The 19302-nt window shown below is 34.6% G+C and overlaps 1 pseudogene across 1 annotated transcript; it reads right to left on the bottom strand.

Moving 5' to 3' along the window:
• Positions 1-14929: 14929 nt before the first annotated feature.
• On the bottom strand, positions 14930-17389 carry LOC308626259 (nucleolin-like; annotated as a pseudogene). The gene is made up of 2 exons: positions 16465-17389; positions 14930-15978 (listed from the first exon to the last, which is right to left on the bottom strand). The product of its transcript is annotated as a nucleolin-like (transcript).
• Between the last annotated feature and the right edge of the window lie 1913 nt (positions 17390-19302).

Raw genomic sequence — 19302 nt, forward strand, 5'->3', positions numbered from 1 at the left:
GCAGGCGGACTCTCAACCACTGTGCCACCAGGGAAGCCCTGGATGCTCAATTTTATTATCATTTCATAGTAAACTATAAACATTTTTTCCTCAAAAATATCCGATCATTTCTATTAATTATAATTCTTATAGATTTCCAGGTTAAATAGTCACAGTGTTTTTCTAGGTAGATACAAGAAGGAGAATATCACCTCTGACAGTTGTACTTAGGAGTCTGGTTCCCAGAGTAGGAAAAGCCAGAAAGAAGTACCCCTAACAGAATGGCAATTTATTTAGGCTTACTTCTGACTAGAGAAAAGGAGATTGCTGGAATGACAATAAAATAATAGCGATTTTTATGAATTCTTACTAAGTGCCAGACACTGTTCTAAATGTTACATATGACTCATTTAAGTAACAACCCTATGAGTTAAATATTATTATTAGCCTTCTCTTAGTTTATAGAAGAAGATACTAAGACACAGAATGGTTATAGAAAAATGAAAAAGAGAATGTCCTAATCTAGTCTATGAATCAAGGGAAGTTTCTTTCCAAAGAAGTTTAGCCTCTACTTTCCTATAATGGTTAGGGAAAATGTTTAAAATTATTTGTACTTTTATATATTGACACCTGGTTAAGATGAATCAATTGCAGTGGTGACTTGGCATTCTGGATCAGACAGAATTTCTATCCTTCTATATTCATGTAATTGCTATAAGTTATATATATGAGAGAATCTGATTAAAAGATGCAGATATGCCAGCAATTAATTCTAGATATTATAACTTCTGGTGAGACAATACAGATGAGTTTATAACAATTTTAAATTCCACATCTAATCTTCATTTCTTCTTACACATTCCACTGGATCACTAACTTAGCATCATTTAAAATATTTATCATATAATATACAGTACAGTGGTTTTCAAGTCTGGCAGTGCATCAAAATCAGGCTGGGAGTGTATAACATTCAAGATGAAGTAAGTCAAAATGTCTAGAAGAAGGGTTCCAGAAATTTAAATTTTTAACCACCTCTTTAGGTAATTCATATGACTCTTAGGTTTGCAAACCAAAAATCATGTACTAGACCTAGACTAACCTGGGGTGTCTGACACTGCATACATCAAAGTTTGGAAGGGGCCTTAAAGAAGAGTAAAAAAAAATTTTTTTTTAATCCAAACAGTTTCCTGGAAGAATTGTTAATGAAGGAGGCAACATAAATGTTTTCATTTAACTTAGGCTTGGACCAGAAACAGAATAACGTAAATTGAAATATGTTGGTGTCCAGATGTGTGAAGTCACACATACAGAAACATGTCAAGACTACAGTCAAAGCAAACTTTAAAAGGAGACTCAGAACTGGTTTTAAGTCAACATTTATTGGGCAGAAATTATTTAAGTGCCAAAATCATAAATCTAACAGCTGGAACAAACTTCATGACATGATTGTAGGAGATATAAAGAAGGAAAAGTTTTATACAATAGATAGATAGCTTTTTTCAAAATACTGAAGATTTTAGATTTCCCTGAAAACTAATTTCTATCAAAAGGGAGAAACATCTTAATTTTCACTGATACCAAGAAACCCATTATTCTGTTCACTGTGTATATTACACAAATATACACATGCTATGGAAGGGAAAATAGTGTATTTTTAAGTAGTGAGATTTCCTAACCATTTACAATTCTGTAAATTAAAAGTTTTTTTTAACATTTTCTCAGTAGCATTTTCCATTGTGTATATTCTCTCCAATAAGAGGCTCATGGTGAAGTCTGTAAATCACCACTTGCTATTTACCCCCATTGGATATTCATAATGTACATTACTACATAGTCTTTAGACAGACCTGCCATGATCTGTTCAATTTTATTTAATTCAGTGTTTCTCAAACTTATTTCACAAGAGACTCCATTTAAAAATTTTAAAACATCTATTATCCCACAAGGAACATGCTCTGGAAAACACTGGGTAGACAAATTTGAAAATATAACTTTATGGGGAAATGGTTTTTCATCAAGAAAACAACTTCACAAACAAAATAGAAGGAGTGGTCTCAAAGATTTTTAAAAGAGTGTAATTGTTCAGACAAATTAAAATAAAGATACTCAGCAAGTTGTGCCTTCTTAAGAGGGGTACATGTTTTAGCTTTCTTTTTTCATTTTATTACCTATTTTTCAATAAAACATGGCATTTTATGTTATCATATTTTATTTGAATTCTTCCTTTTTTAAATCTTTGGATATTGCTTCATATATGTGACCTCAGTGCAACTAGTCAATTTCTAAATATAGCAAAATGCACAACAAGCTAGTTGGGAAAAGTAGACTAAACAAATGGTTGTAATAGAGTCTTCATTTTTAACTATGAATTTTTGCATCATGTAAGAAAAAAACCCGTAAATCCTAGGCTATATTTATATAGCATAAATAAAAGCTAACAATCAGTCAAAATTTAGGATGCATTGCAATATGTTTCTTATAGGTAACGTCTATGTATTTTTAAATTACCTTTTGCAATTTACCAATGCATAATAAAATAGTTTTAAAAATGGAAGGAATTTTAGAGACTGTTTGTTTCAAACTCCTCATATCATTTATGAGATAGAAGGTGGTCCAAAGGAATAAAGAATCTTAACCAAGGTTATATCAGGTTAAAACCTTCTCTGGTAATATTCAATTCTATTTCTTAATGTAATTAAGTTCATCCAACATTTATTAAGCACATAATATGCGACAGACTTATCCAATTCCGGTTATAAGTACAAAGCTACTGAGACTGCAGGATGCTGCAATCACTCAGCAAGCTTATTCCAAAGGAAATGAAGGAGACAAGACAGAATTCAGTCCAGATACCCTCAAATCACTTAGAAAATATGATTGTAAAGGGTATCCTGGAAAATGGGCCCCAAAATGCAAAGTGTTTACAAATTAAAATTCCTTCTGGGACTTCCCTAATGGTCTGGTGGTTAAGACTCCAGGCTACCACTATGGGGGCACAGATTCCATCCCTGGTCAGGGAACTAAGATCCAAAAAAAGTTCCTCTCAGAAACAATAAATCCCCCAAAAGAATTCCCCCATAGTTCTCTGAATCAGCAGCGCGTGGCTTCTGTGCGGCCTTCAGAGATTTGCTGGTCACGCTAATAACATGCTTGAAAACCTGAGAATGAAGTAGCAAACTCTCTTCTCTCTCCTTCCCTCCCTTAGGGAAGAAATTTCAGTAAAAAGCTAAGAAAGTTTACAAAATTGGGGCCTTGGGGCTTTGAAAGCTGAAATTATAGACTTTTGCTAAACACTGACCCTCTGTGGGTAGAAGGCCACAAATGCCACTCTGGCTGAGCCTCCTATTTACACAGCCAGTGTTCACAGAGACTGAATTCCAGGGGGCTTGAGAATGTGGGATGCTGTTCAGGCCCCCGGGAATCCCCAAACGAACCCAGATCCAGCCAATGTATTGTTCAGCTACAAGGAAAACCCAAATGTGTGGCTCTTACCACTTGATTTCACAGTGGGGAAAAACAAACTTTAAATCTTTGGGGATCAAAATATGAAACATACACACTTAAAATACTCTTCACTCTTTCCCACATTCAACAGCTTTTGTGCCACTTCTAGATACTTGATATCCAAAATGTCCATTATATAGATTTTACTGAAGGATATGCATACATATACATATGTATATAGAAACACATTTTTTTTTGTAATGGTGGTGGGCAGAAATTTTACAGCTTGTTATTTGTATGTTTAAAGATGTCCTCACACCCCCTTCCAAACAACAGTGTTACATCCCGGGGTGTGTATCTAACTTATAAAGATGTATAGTATATTTATTTTGTGTATTCACAAATGTTTATTTTACTGTTTTAGAGCCTTCCACTCTTTGTGGTTCATTTCTCTTTGCCTTGTGTTTAAAAGAGCACAGTTCTAGTCACACACGAAGTCCACTGGGGCTTGTCAGTGAAAGACCTAGATAGCGGACCTGTGTGGATATGCCAAGACACTCCCAAGGCCTCCACATCTAATCAAGATGGGAAGCAGATCAAACTTTCCAAAATTCACAAAGGTGAATAGTGACCTGGAGCAACTGATAGAAGCTACTGAAGCAGGTTTCCACTTCCACTTTACTGTTGTTCTTACATGTTGTGGCCAGAATTGGCTCTGCACACAGGCAAGTGAGTGGCCATCTATGCAGTCTTAGAATAAATAATTATTTTTAGCAAAGTCATAATTAAAAATTCAATGTAGGGCTTCCCTGGTGGCGCAGTGGTTGAGAATCTGCCTGCTAATGCAAAGGACACGGGTTCGAGCCCTGGTCTGGGAGGATCCCACATGCCGTGGGGCAACTAGGCCCATGAGCCACAACTGAGCCTGCGCATCTGGAACCTGTGCTCCACAACAAGAGAGGTCGCGGTAGTGAGAGGCCCATGCACTGCAATGAAGAGTGGTTCCTGCTTGCCACAACTAGAGAAAGCCCTCACACAGAAACGAAGACTCAACACAGCAAAAATAAATTAATAAATTAATAAACTCCTACCCCCAACATCTTCTTTAAAAAAAAAAAATTTCAATGTAAAAAATTCAACACTTTCTATATACTTATAATGAAAAATTAGAAATTGATGTTTAAAAATAAAAACATAATTTATAATAGCATAAAAATATGAGATGATTATGGACAAGTTTAATAAAATACTTGGGAAGTCTATACCCTAGAAATGACAAAACACTGCTGAGAGAAATTAAAGACCTAACTAAATTGAGAGACATCCCAGGCTCATGAATGGGAAGACTCAGAATTATGAAATGTCAGGTTTCCCCAAGTTGATTTATAGCCTTATCAAAAGCCTAAAAAAAGAAAAAAACCCTAGGTTTTTTTTTTGTTGTTGTTGTGACATACACAAGCTGATTCTAAGAGTTTTTATGAAAATGCAAAGGGCCTAGAATAACAGGAACAATTTTGGCAAAGCAGAATGAAGTCAAAAGACTTCCATTACCTGACATCAAGACTTTATATTATAGAACTGGAATAAACAAGACAATGTGGTATTGGTGTAGGATCAGACATAGATCAATGGAGAAGAATTAAAAGTCCAGAAATATTCCACACATATACGAACAATTGATATTCAATAAAAGAGCAAACACAATTCAATGGATTCAATGGGAGGAAAAGATGTCTTTTCAACAAATGATGCTGTGATAATATCTATGCATCAAAAAAAAAAACCTTAGCCCTCATATTACACCAGTATTACTACTACAGACTCATTCTTCTCAGTATTATAAACTCAGTGTTACTAACCCATTCTACAGATGCTGCATATATAAGGTAGATGAAAGAATTCAGTGTTTGACTTTGGGCAGGTCACCTCATAGATCACCATCAGTCAAATGAGGGACAGACTTTCTACTCTCCTATTTTCACTAAAAAATGTATAATGTTCTACAAATACAATTAACATTTGTATCTATTATGGACATAAACATTAAATATGCTACATTTATATATGTTTACATGCATTAGAACTTTAAAAAATTTAGTGTAAGGTAGATGTGAGACTTGTTACAGTAAACAAAACTGATCGAAAGGGAGATTTAACTATGTGCAATGTTTAATTCACCAGGTGTTTGACAAAACAAAACAAAAAAAAGTGAGTTAATCAAAAACTGTGTGTATGTGTGTGTATTCCTTTGCAATTAGTAATTTTGGCTATTTCACGGCATGAGTAACAAACAAGAATTGATTAGTTCTTATGACTTGGTCTAATGGGTCTGATAGTTCCTTTCTGGAATTTAGACTTATTAACTTCCTCATACATACTTGAGAGTTGGTTATTTTCTGAAGATGTACAAGAATTTTGCAGTATTTTGTGGTTGATTGAAAATTGGAAAATGATGAAAATATATTGGATGGACTAGGGCCCTGGGAGCAGCTAAAAGAAAAAAAAAAGGTTTCTAAAGTACTTAAAAAGGCATTTATGAGATGGAAAATTACTGTGGATTTTTATAGAAATCTCCTTATTAGAATTCTTAAGGAATTCTTCCTTTTAAAAGTGTGGTTAATACCCATATTATGCTGTAGGCAATCAGAGTTTAAGATTTTTATTTAATGCATAAATATATTCTTCAAGGAGTGTTTCCACTCCAGTGAATATTTAAATATGCTCTAAGGCATTTGGGGTATTAAGGAAAGCTTGAGGAAATATATGAGCATTTGTTTTTCCAGAAAGCTATACAAGAAAAATGCATGAGGCATAAAGCTTGAAAATACCAAATTTCCAAACAAAAGAAAGAATGTGTCTTCCACTCCCTCTTTTTCACTATTAGAAAGTGAATAAAATAAACATAACCTTCTTATAGACTTAAAGTTCAAATTGCTGTATGAGTCAGACTGTGATGATGTTCTCTATATCTTTCAAGTTATAATGAAACATAAGCAAACTACTATGGAAAAAATCTAGCCACAAGCTCCTTTTTCCTCCCTCTTCTATATAAATTAGTTTTTTTTAAGCCAAACCAAACCCTCATGCCTGGGTTACAAACTTTATTTTGATTTCATTTTTAAATGACCCAACCAAAAATCCCTAAGCCAAATACCACAAGGAACTCCCTGCCTTCTCCTCCCCAAAGTAAGATTCTGGAATTAAACTCTTTTGGTTACAATTACATAGTCACTTTAAAAGTATATGGTAGTCCCATTTTTGTCATTGAGGTAACTGATATACTTGAGCAGAATATATTATTAATCTTTAGCTCTTTGGCTCCTAAAAGAAAATATTTTTCTTTAAAAATTGATGTCATCAATCACTACAGAGTACAATTTGGCAATATTGATCTATTTATCATCTATCTCTTACAAATATACCTATTCTTCTACTGAGAAATTCATTTTTAGGAATTTATCCTGCAACTGTATTTCAAAAATTTTGCAGAGATTTATGTACAAAGACATTAACTGCAACATTGCTCTGTAAGAGCAGAAGATTGAAAACAACCCAAATGTCCACCAACATAAGGTTATTTAATAAATGAAGGTAGGTCAGTACAATGGAAAGCTATTCAGAGTTAAAAAGCAAAAGGCAGCTCCAATTTGACCTATATAGAATACCCACTGAGATACATTATCAAAAGAAAAAAACTAGGTTTTATAAAAGTATGTGAGATATACAATTGCCTGCAGTTATAAGTGCATATATACACTGATAAATAAATACAATATCTCTGGGAGCGTACATAAGAAATTGGTAGTACGGTTTGCCTGTGAGATAGGATTAAATATCAACTAGTGTACAGAGTGGGCAAGAGACTTACCTCTCACTGAATTCCATTTTATTAGTTTTGAATATGGATTATGTGCATATATTATCTATTAAAATAATCATCTTAAAAGGTAATATACACCTAAAAAGCATTCTTTATACTGAATATGATGAAGAAGAGAAACACTGCTTATGGGGAAAAAATAAACACACTAGAGAAAAATAAAACCTAGCCAAACAACACAAATGATTTTAAGCTGTTAGTATTTGGTGCTAACATTTAAAAATATTACTGAGACGATTGCAATGTTGCAAACATCTCCACTGTTTGCATAAATTTTGTTGTGGGAAGAGAATACTTGTCAGCAGCAATTAGAAAAAAATTAAAAGTAAAATATTGTTGGCTGATTGAATATTTGTGAACCACACATGAGGAAATAGCATTTATTTAGAGTGGTTGGAGTCAAGGAGAACAAAGTTCCTAGAAAGAAGTTAGACTTTTCTTTCATGAGTCAAGAGCAATACCTGTGTCCAGAAGTTAATAAATACAAGTCAGGACTCAAAGGACGAATACAAGATTTACCCAAGAATATTCCTGCAAAGTGGGGTTAAGGTGAGGTTCTAGCATCTTTTAATTAGCAAAAGAATGAACTGTAATCAGAAATTTCTTCTAAAAGCTTAATTTGCTGGTTGAGAGGGAGGAACTGCAGTTCACTCTTCTAGAGCCATAAATCCATGACATATCCAGCCAATTTATCCATCTGGTTAGAATTATATGCTGTTTGTGACTGATTGCTTCTTGATTCTTCTTGTCTTTAATGCTTTCTAACACTTTGGGGATCACTTTGAAAAGTTCTAATATTTATAAAGTTGGGGTGAGCACAGTAAGACCTTAAAGAAACAAATTCTCTGCACTACCATCTCTACACAGTGGCTTCAACATCTTCAGTGATTGTTGACAGATAATAACAGGGACATTCCATCTATTGTGGGGAAAGGAACCACATCACTTAGACTATCGAAAACAAATATCTTTAACTTTTAAACCATGAAGTACGTCCAAGTAGCAGAAACAAAAGTTCTTACATAGAAAATATTTATCATTATATAATTTATATGAATCTTTTTGTTGTTATTCACTCTCCTCCTCCTCTACTCTGAGTAACCCCAGACCCTTTTTCCCTAAGCCTTATCCTCTATGTCAACTTATATTTACTTGCTATTAAGTAGGTAGATATTAATTATTTTCATAACAAAACTTTATATTTTTATAATATATATAATTTCAATATGCTTTGACAAGCATTGTTTTATTAGAATTTCCCAGTAAGCCTATTAGCAGTTCAGAATAGAAATTATTGGTGCCATAATATTTTAGATGAGGAAACTGATGTTTGTAGTTTTTAAGAAAATTGCTTAAAGTTCTACAAATAATATGAAATATTATTTCCAATCTGACTGTTCCTCAACTGGAACAACAAATATGCGCCTCCCACAAAAAAAAAAAAAAAAACTGCCAGAGAAATGTGCGCCAAAAGGAACAGGATAGTGCTTGTTTCTTAAGGACTCAATAAAAATTTCAGTTAGTAGGTCTACTTGATGAGAAGTCAAATCACTTATCATACAATGCATTGAAAGATCCTCTGATGGGCTGTAAATCTCTTTATCACAGAGATTTTTGTCAAAAGACTTTATCCAACGATGGGAGATGACTAAAAATGGTCTTTCATCTATCACTGTCACCATATTGAGTTCCAGACAAAGAGTTCCAGAAAAAGAGCTATCATTGTTCAACTCAATTTTATTTTCTTTGCAAATATATAATGAGTGCAATAAAAGTATTTTAAAATATATTTTTGATAAGCATTTTTCCCTGGAAAAATATCTGCTAAATAATCTGTTTAAAAATTTAAATTCAAAAAGTAATGGCAAAGAGTGAGTTCCACAGGCTTCCTCATTTCTCCGCTACTGTTACAGGTTGAATTCTGTCCCTTTCAAAAACAAATTTGTATATTAAGGTCTTTAACCTCCAGTACCTCAGAAGGTAACCTAATTTGAAACAGAGTATTTGCAGATACTTTATTAATTAATTAAGATGAGATCATAATGGAGAAAGTTGGGCCCCTAATACAATATGTCTGGAACCTATATAAAAAAGGAAACTCTGGGCACAGACACACACACACAGGAAGAACATAACTTAGAAATAAAGGAAGAAATTAAAGTGATGTTTCTATAAACCAAGGAATGCCAAAGATGGGCAGCAAACCACAGAAAGCTAGGCAAAACTCACGGAACGATTCTGCCTCACAGCCCTCGGAAGAAAACATTCCTGCTGACACCTTGATCTCAGGCTTCTAGCCTCCAGACTGAGAGACAATATATTTCTGTTGTTGAAGCCACTCAGTTTGGGGTCTTTGTTCCCACATCCCTAGCAAACTAAAACACCCACAAGTATGACGAATTTAAGGAGAATTCCAGCTACGTATGTAGTTTTAAGGTGTACAGCTGGCAACACTGGGTAATTAGGAGCAGAAATCACCAAGAAAAAGAATAACTGAGATAGAAAGAAAAGGGATAAGGATTAAGGACAAGAACCCATATAGGATGAATGAAAGGAAAACTTCCTGGTTGAGAGTTAAGAGTATGTGTGAGAAAGGTGTTAGCAAGTGGCCACTGTAAAGGACAGTGAGTCAGACAGTGACTGAGGAAGAGGAACTTTAAGCTGTTTGTGTACCCCAAAAGTGCTCCCCCCAAACCTCCAACCTATGCATACAAACATCCTTCCAACTTTAAATGTTTGTAAAAAATGAATATATCAATTACATATGGATATATTTTAAAATATAGACATACATTTTTTTCTCTCTAAATGCTGTTTCTTTGAATCAACACTGCATGAAGACTAAGCCAAGATTGTATTATATCTATTACATTTAGATTATATGTATGCAAAATGTATAATGTATATTATATATTTTATTGAATTTTAAAGTATGGATTATTTGAATATATATAAAAGTATAGATACTTACGTGCCAACCACACAGGCTTTATATTTCCACCTTATGTAATGAAATAAAACATGAATTAGTTTCTACCACTATCATCATAAGTTACCACAAACAGTGACTGAAACAACACATATTGTTTATTATTCTACAGATTAGAAATCTGACGTGGGTCTTCCTGGGCTAAAATCAAGGTGCTGGCAGGGATGAATTACTTTCATAGGTTTTTAGGAGAGAATTCCCCCTTTCCCTTTTCCAGTTTCTAGAGGCTGCCTGCATCCTTGGTTCACAGTCTCCTTCCTCTATCTTCAAAGACATATCAGAGGGTCTAGTCCTTCTCACATCACAGCATCGTGCCCTCCTCTTCTGCCTCTTTCTTCCTCCTTTAAGGACGCTTATGATTACACTGGGTCTACTCAGAAATCCAAGATGATCTCCCTATCATTAAGTCAGCCGATTAGCAACCTTAATTCCACTTGCAAACTTAATCCCCATTTGCCGCATAACCTGATGTATTCACAGGATCCAGGGATTAGGATGTGGACATCGTGGTTGGGGGTTAGAGCATTACTCTGTCTATCAGATATGGTAAACACCAATTCCCTCATCTCTCTCTCCCTCTTCACTCCTAGAATATTTTTTTTACTGTTTTTCAACATATTTGTGAAATATGTGTTTTTATAGTATTGTTTTGTGTATTTAAATTTTTCAATGATATTATATTTAATGAGAATTTACATTCCAATTTACTCAGGATAGTCTGAGTTTACATAGTATAGTTGATTTACAATGTTGTGTATAAAAGCTTTTGAACAGCAAAGAAAACCATCAATAAAATGAAAAGACAACCTACTAAATAGGAGAAGATATTTGTAAATGATATGTCTGATAAAGAGTTAATATCCAAAATATATAAAGAGCTCATATGAACAACTCAGTATGAAAAATACAAGGAATCCAATTAAAAAATGGGCAGAAAACCTGAATAGACATTTTTCCAAAGAAAACACAGGCACATGAAATGATCCTCAACATCACTAATCATTAAGGAAATGTGAATCAAAATTGAAGTGAGATATCACCTAACACCTGACAGAATGGTTATCATCAAAAATACAGCAAATAATAAATTTGGAAAGGATGAGGGTAAAAGGGAACCATAGTTCACTGTTGGTGGAAATGTAAATTGGTATAGTCACTTTGGAAAACAGTATAAAGATTCCTCAAAAAATTAAAAATAGAACTATCATATCCAGCAATTCCACTCCTGGGTATATGAGTGAAGAATATAAAAACACTAGTTCAAAAAGATATATGCACCTTAACATTCCAATGTTCATAGCCTCATTATTTACAATAGCTAAGATATGGAAGTATATATACACATAGTGGAATATTACTCATCCATAAAAAAGAATGAACTTTTGCTATTTGTGACAGCATGAATGGACCTGGAGTGTGTTATGCTAAGTAAGTAAATCAGACAGAAAGACAAATACTGTGTGTTTTCACTTATATGTGGAATCTAAAAAATACAGCAAATGAATGAATGTAATAAAGCCAAAGCAGACTTATAGATACAGAGAACAAACTAGTGGTTACCAGACAGGAAAGTCATGGGGGGAGGGAAAGATAGAGGAAGGGATTAGAGGTACAAACTACTAGGTATAAAATAAATAAGAACCAAGGGTGTAAAGTATAGCACAGGAAATATTACCAATATTTTATAATAACTTTAAAGGGAGTATAATCTAAAAATTATTGAATCACTATTTTGTACACCTGAAACTAATATAACATTGAAAGTAAACTAAAAAATTAAAAAAAATTATGCTTAGTGAAATAAGCCAGACACAAAGGACAAGTATTATATTATTCCATTTATATGAAGTACCTAGAACAGTAAAATTCGTAGAGACACAAAGTACAATAGAGGTCCCAGGGACTGGGGGGAATAGGAAGGGAAAGTTATTGTTTAATGGGTACAGAGGTTTTGGTGGGGGTGATGAAAAAGTTTTAGGCGTAGGTAGTGGTGATGGTTATACAAGTTTGAGAATGTATTTAATGCCACTGAATTATACACTTATAAATGGTTAAAATGGTCAATATTATACAAGGTATACTTTTCGACAATAAAAATATTATAAAAATAAATTCTTACCCAGTGGGCTTTTAAATTTGCTTTTAAAAATAATCTTTCTTTACTATATTCATAATACATATAAAGAGTATATATATAGTTTGATGATACTAAATTCCCTTTAATAAACTACTTCTAATTCAGTTTTACTGCTTTGTAGATTTTTGTGAAATGAGGTTTAAATTTAAAGGCATGAAAGGATAAACCAAAAAAATCTAGCTGCTTTGAATGTTGTCTAATTTTTTAAAAATATACTTGTTAATAATAATTTGTTATTATCCCGCAATCACTTCAGTTATGTGAACTATGTTGTCTGTCATTTCTATTAACTTCTACATGCCTTTTGCAAGAAGTGTTGGCAAAGATAATTATTTTCAAGAATAAAAGTTGCATTTTGCCAAAGGGAATGGGATAAAACAGTGGAACATTTGCATTTTCTTCAAAATGCCAGTCTTATAAATTCTGGGTGGACTCTAATTTTGGTGGTAAAAGCTTGCCAGTCCTTTCTGGATGAGATGTATGATTGGAACTTACTTGTGTCCTTCTTTTATCTTTTAATTGAAGATGTGGAGACCAAAAGTTTTCCAATACATTTTTTTCTTAATGATAATAGTAATGAGTATTTATTGTGTAGCATCAGTGGTCCTATGGATGGCCACAACTTGTGCTAAATAAATTGAAATGAGGCCTAGCTTCACAGCAAATGTGGCATAACCCAAGCACAATTTAGTGTGAAATATCATTGAAATGGTATGCTATCACTGAATCTTAATTTCCCCTCAAACCTCAGTATCTCACAATGTTTAAGTGCATGGATTCCAGAACCTCTTTACATGGGTTCAACTCCCAGCTCTACCATCTATTAGCCATGGAAGCCTGAGGAAGATACTCACCGTTTGTGCCTCAGTTTCCTTGTCTGTAAAGTGGGGAGATAATAGTAGCTAGCTCATAGAATTGTAATGAGGCTTAAAGGTAAAGTATTTAAAATAGTACTTACACAGGTAAACATTTATAATTGGTAGCTAACTTTTTCACAAGATACACATCTGTCTGCTCAATATTAATGTTTTAGATTAACACTTCAGTTATGTCTTGTACTTAATGAAGCTTTATCCTCTTTACTACCAGATTACTTTCATTTTCCTAAAAGCATTCTTTCATTTTCTTGCCCCAGTTTGTTTATTTGGGGGACGAATATTTCTTCACAGTGACCATATGCTTTCCATGAGTGACTGTCATCCTAACCAAACCAGGTCTCCTATTTTTGGTGCCCAGGCAACTATCCTTGTTTATAGTGGCATTATTAACAGATGATGGTGCCAGGCAAAACTTTAATTAAAATGATGGGATATTTTGTTTGGTTGTAGTTTATCTAAAAAGTTAAATTTAAAAAATTTTTTCGTTATCATCATATCCAGAGTCTCACATATCTTTAGTTAACCTTAAAATGCCAGAAATCATAGTTAATGATGTCTATTAGGTGCATTAATAAAAAATAATCTTGAGGAAAACCTCTAATGGGATGATTATTTTTCCTTATTTTTTTCCTGCATTATATAACATCTGAAAATAAAATAATGGCTGGCTCTTGGATTTTTATTTATTAACAACAGAAGAAAATGTATAGTACAGATTAATATTTTCAATAGTTAATTAATTACAACAAACTATGAAAATATATAGTTGGTACCCTCTGACCAACATCTTCCCAATTCCTGCCCTCCTACCCCCAGCTCCTGGTATCCTCCATTCTACTCTCTGTTTCTGTAAATTCAGCTTTTTTATATTCTACATATAAGTGACCTCATACAACTCTTTCTCTGTCTGACTTATCTTACCTAATGTAATGCCCTCAAGGTCCATCCATGTTGTCAAAAATAACAGGCTTTTCTTCTTTCTCCTGGCTGAAAAATATTCCATTGTACATATGTGTGTGTGTGTGTGTATATATATATATACACACATATATGTGTGTGTGTGTGTATATATATACACACACACACATATATGTGTGTATACCATGTTTTCTTTATTCATTCATCTGTTGACTTATGTTGCTTTCATATTTTGACTATAGTGAATAATGCTGCAATAAACATGGGGGTGCAGATATCTTTTTTGATTTCCTGTTTTCATTTTTTTGGATATATGCCAGAAGTGGAATTGCTGGATCATATGGTAGTTCTATTTTAAATTTTTGAGTAAATTTCATACTGTTTTCCAGAGTGGTCAAAACAATTTACATTCCCACCAACAGTACAAAAGGGTTTGTTTTATGTTTTTTGTTTTGTTTTGTTTTGTTTTTACATCCTTGCCAACACTTTTTAATCTCTTCTCTTCTTCATAATAGCCATTCTAACAGGTGTGAGGTGATATCTCATTATGGTTTTGATTTGCATTTCCCTGATAATTAGTAATGTCAAGCATCTTTTCAAGTACATGTTGACCATTTGCATGTTTTATCCGAAGAACTTCCTATTCAGTTCCTCTGCCCACTTTTTAGTTAGATTGGTCTTCTGTTACTGTATGAGTTGTATGAGTTTTGGAACTTTTAATTTGTCCCAAAGTTGCTAAAGCAAAAATCATGATAAAACCTTCTGCTTTCCATTATAACCCCCAATGCAAAACAAACAAACAAACAAACAATAAAACCAAAACCAAAAAATTCCGTAGGAGAAAAAAATAGTTTTGTACATGGGAGGAAACAATATAAATTCAAAACTTACAGATAAGGGTTAGTTCTATCACTCTTCTCTTTCAAAAGTTTATACGAATATCCAGTCAACACCAACAGGGTTATCTCCCTTGAAATGTTACCTATACCGATTTCCAAGTAGACCACAGGGCTGTATACTGTCTTGGAATGTACTCAGAAGGCTCCGTCACTGAGCAGGCAACAGAGTAAACACCTGAGTCCTTTCTTTCAACTGGAAGAGGGAAAGACAGGGATAGAAGACACTATTCAAACTTCGTCTTCTTTCCTTGTGGCTTGTGGTCTCCTCCACCTCCTCTGAAGCCTCCTCACCCTGCAAAGCCTCCCCGGCCTCTGCCACCAAATCCACCTGGGCCACCTGTGCCACCACCTTGGCCTCCAAAGCCACCTTCACACTTAGCCTTGGCCCAATCCAGATTAACTTTGTTTCCATCAATTTCACCATCTCCCATGGCCTCCTTGGCAGCTTTGGCATCTTCCTCGTTGTTGAAGTCTACAAAACCAAACCCCTTGGAGGATCCAGTCTCCCGGTCAGTGGCTCTCCTTGCACAAATAGAGCCATCAAATGACTCCTTTAATGTCTCTTCTGTAGTATCCTCAGACAGACCTTTGACAAACAGAGTTTTGGATGGCTGGATTCTTGCATTAGGTGATTCCCTGGGTTCTTGCAACTCCAGCCTGATTTCTCTGCCCTCATTTTCCATTTTATTACATGAATTTAAAGCTTCTTTAGCATCTTCAAATGAAGCAAATTCTATAAATGCATAGCCTTTAGATTTGCCATTTTGGTTCTGGGGCACTTTGATAAACATTGCCTTCTCAAATGCTTCCTGAAGAGTTTCTTCCGTTGCACTATAGGAGAGGTTGCTCAAAACCAGGGTTTTTAAAAAAATTTTTTATATATATATTTTTTTGTAGTACGTGGGCCTCTCACTGTTGTGGCCTCTCCCGTTGTGGAGCACAGGATCTGGATGCGCAGGCTCAGCGGCCATGGCTCATGGGCCCAGCCGCTCCACGGCATGTGGGATCCTCCCAGACCGGGGCACGAACCCGTGTCCCCTGCATCGGCAGGTGGACTCTCAACCACTGTGCCACCAGGGAAGCCCACAAAACCAGGGTTTTTTTTTTTTTTTTTTTTTTTTTTATTTATTTTTTTTTCTTTTTGCGGTATGCGGGCCTCTCACTGTTGTGGCCTCTCCCGTTGCGGAGCACAGGCTCCGGACGCGCAGGCCCAGCGGCCATGGCTCACGGGCCCAGCCGCTCCGCGGCATATGGGATCCTCCCAGACCGGGGCACGAACCCGTATCCCCTGCATCGGCAGGCGGACTCTCAACCACTGCGCCACCAGGGAGGCCCAAAACCAGGGTTTTTGATTCACCACTCCAAGTGCTATTCTCTCCACCTCTAGAGTCTTGACTTTGACCTTTCTCTCTGCTATAGTACAAGGAAATGGATCGCCCATCTATCTCTGTTCCTTGCTTTTCTTCCAAGTTTTTCTCTGAATCAGCTTCAGTCTTAAATTCAATATAAGTAATCCCTTTACTCTTCCCATGCTTGCTGACTAATCTGATCTCCACAGCATCTTCAAACACTTCTTTTAATTCTTCCTGAGTAATTTTATAAGGCAGATTTTAACCAAAAGTGTTCTCGCATATCGATCTTTCTTATTGCCTTTTCCCTTTGGTTTTTCAAGTTTAATTTTATTGACAAAGACTTTCAAACCAGTGAGTTCCAAGGCTTTTTCCAGGTCTTCAGCAGATTCAAAACCCACATAGCCAAACTTCCTAGACACACCAATTCTGACATCAACAACTGCAAGATCATTTTTAGCAAAAAGGTCACTGATACCCGTTTTCAATTCAGGAGAAAATTTACTGAAGTTCAGGTTTCCAACAAAGAGATTGAAAGATGTAGTTGGTTCTGTGGCTTCCACTTTCTGTTTCTTGGCTTCAAGAGCTGTTTTTGTTTGGCCATTTCCTTCTTTCGTTTTCCAGGTGCTTCTTTGACAGGTTCTTCCTCCTCTTCCTCCTCCTCGTCATCCTCCTCATCATCCTCTTCATCTTCAGCAGTGCTGTTTGCCTTCACAGGAGCAGCTTTTGCTGGAGCTTTCTTTCCTTTGGCTGGTGCAGTCTCCATAGCTTCTTCTTCAGATTCATCTTCGTCATTCTCATCATCCTCATTGTCCTCATCGTCATCTTCATCCTCATCATCTGATGAGTCTTTATATATTTTGGAAATTAACTCTTTATCCAATATATGGTGTGCAAATATGTTCTTCCATTCCATAGGTTGCCTTTTCACACTGCTGATTGTTTTGGGGGTTTTATTGCTGTGCAGAAACTTTTTAGTTTGATGTAATCCCACTTGTTGCTTTTTGTTTTTTGTTGCTTGTGCTTTTGGTGTCATACTCCCAAAAATATTACCAAGATTAATAGACTTTCCCCATATGTTTTCTTCTGAAACTCTTATGGTTTCTGGTCTTATTTTTAAGTGTTTAAAATATTTTGAGTTAATTTTTGTGAGTGGTATAAGATAGGGATCCAGTTTCATTTTTCTGTATGTGGTTGTCCAGTTTTCCCAACACCATTTATGAAGAGACGATCTTTTCCCCATTGAGTATTCTTGGCTCCCTTATTAAATATTAACTGACCTTATATGCAGGGGTTTTTATGGATTCTCTATTCTGTCTCATTGATCTATGTATCTGTTATTATGCCAGTACCATACTCTTTGCTCACTATAACTTGGTAGCACATTTAAAATCAGGAAATGTGATGCCTTCAGCATCATTCTTCTTTCTCAGGATTGCTTTGGCTATTTGAAATCTTTTGTGGCTTCACACAAATTTAAGGTTTTTTTTTTCTATTTCTGTGAAAAATGCCATTGAAATTTTGATAGGGATTACATTGAATCTGTAGATGGCTTTGTGTAGTATGAACATTTTATTAATATAAATTCTTCTGATCCCTAAACAAGGGATATCTTTCCATTTGTATCTTATTCAGTTTCTTTCATCAATGTCTTGTAGTTTTCATTGTACAAATCTTTCACTTCCTTAGTTAAATTTATTCCTAAGTGTTTTATGGCTTTTGGTACCGTTGTGAATGGAATTGTTTTCTTTATTCCTTTTTCAGATATTTAGTTGTTGATGTATAAAAGCACAACTGATTTCTGTATGTTGATTTTATAACCTGAAGCTTTACTGAATTCATAGATTACTTCCAACAGTTTTTTGGTTGAGTCTTTAGAATTTTCTATATATAAGATCATTATCAACTGCATAATGAACAGTGAGTTTAAATGTGTCATCCTTTTTGTTTTATTAACTTATATTGCAATGGAAAATAAAAGTAATTTGAGTAAAATTAATTAAGCAATTTCTTATATCAGCCAACAATTCCATTACTAGGTACTGATCTGGCATTTAAATATTAGGCTAAAGAATTGTGAAAATGGAATAATCTACAGTAAATTTCAATATTGTGTTATTAATGTCTTTAGTAGGTCATGAAAGGAGTATTAAAAAACAAAAATGCCTTTATGTTAATTTGTAGAAAATGGGAATCAATATAACTGACTTGATTTTGCATGAAGTTTCACCATCTAAGTGTAAAATACTACTTTGATGGAAACTGAATCGTTATCTACATCTGGGGTCAATTCTAGGAAAAATAGCAGTTGGCTGATTCAATATTTCATGTCTACTCCTATCTCCTCTGAGCATCCCATCCATGTCTGATTGTTTTTCTAGGGAGGATACATATTACAAGGAATAGAGCATGCTTTTTACAATCTAGAAAGACCTTAAAAATCCCAACTTTTGAGGGGGCTGATATGTAACTCACCTTGCGAAAGTTCCCCTGTGAAACTCCTCATCTGTAAAGTAGTGGCATGGATAACCTCTTAGGTTTGTTTTAATAAATAAATATTACAGAAATGTTATGGTGTGTGTGTCAGATATACAATAAATGTTAACATTTCTCTACCTTGGGTAATATTAAATTACCTACTGAACTTTTCATATTTCATGTAGTTATTTTTCCTCCAAATAAACACAGTTGGGATAGGTTTGATAGAGTCAGTATAGAAAAATAATTTTTTTAACATATAAGCTTTTTCTTCACTATATTTATTAAATAGTCATGGTGGGTAAAAAAGATAAATCTATTTTATTTATGTTGTAGGAAAACACATATCTA

Source organism: Mesoplodon bidens (assembly GCF_964165515.1).
Source record: "Mesoplodon bidens genome assembly, chromosome: 12".
Taxonomy (NCBI): domain Eukaryota; kingdom Metazoa; phylum Chordata; class Mammalia; order Artiodactyla; family Ziphiidae; genus Mesoplodon; species Mesoplodon bidens.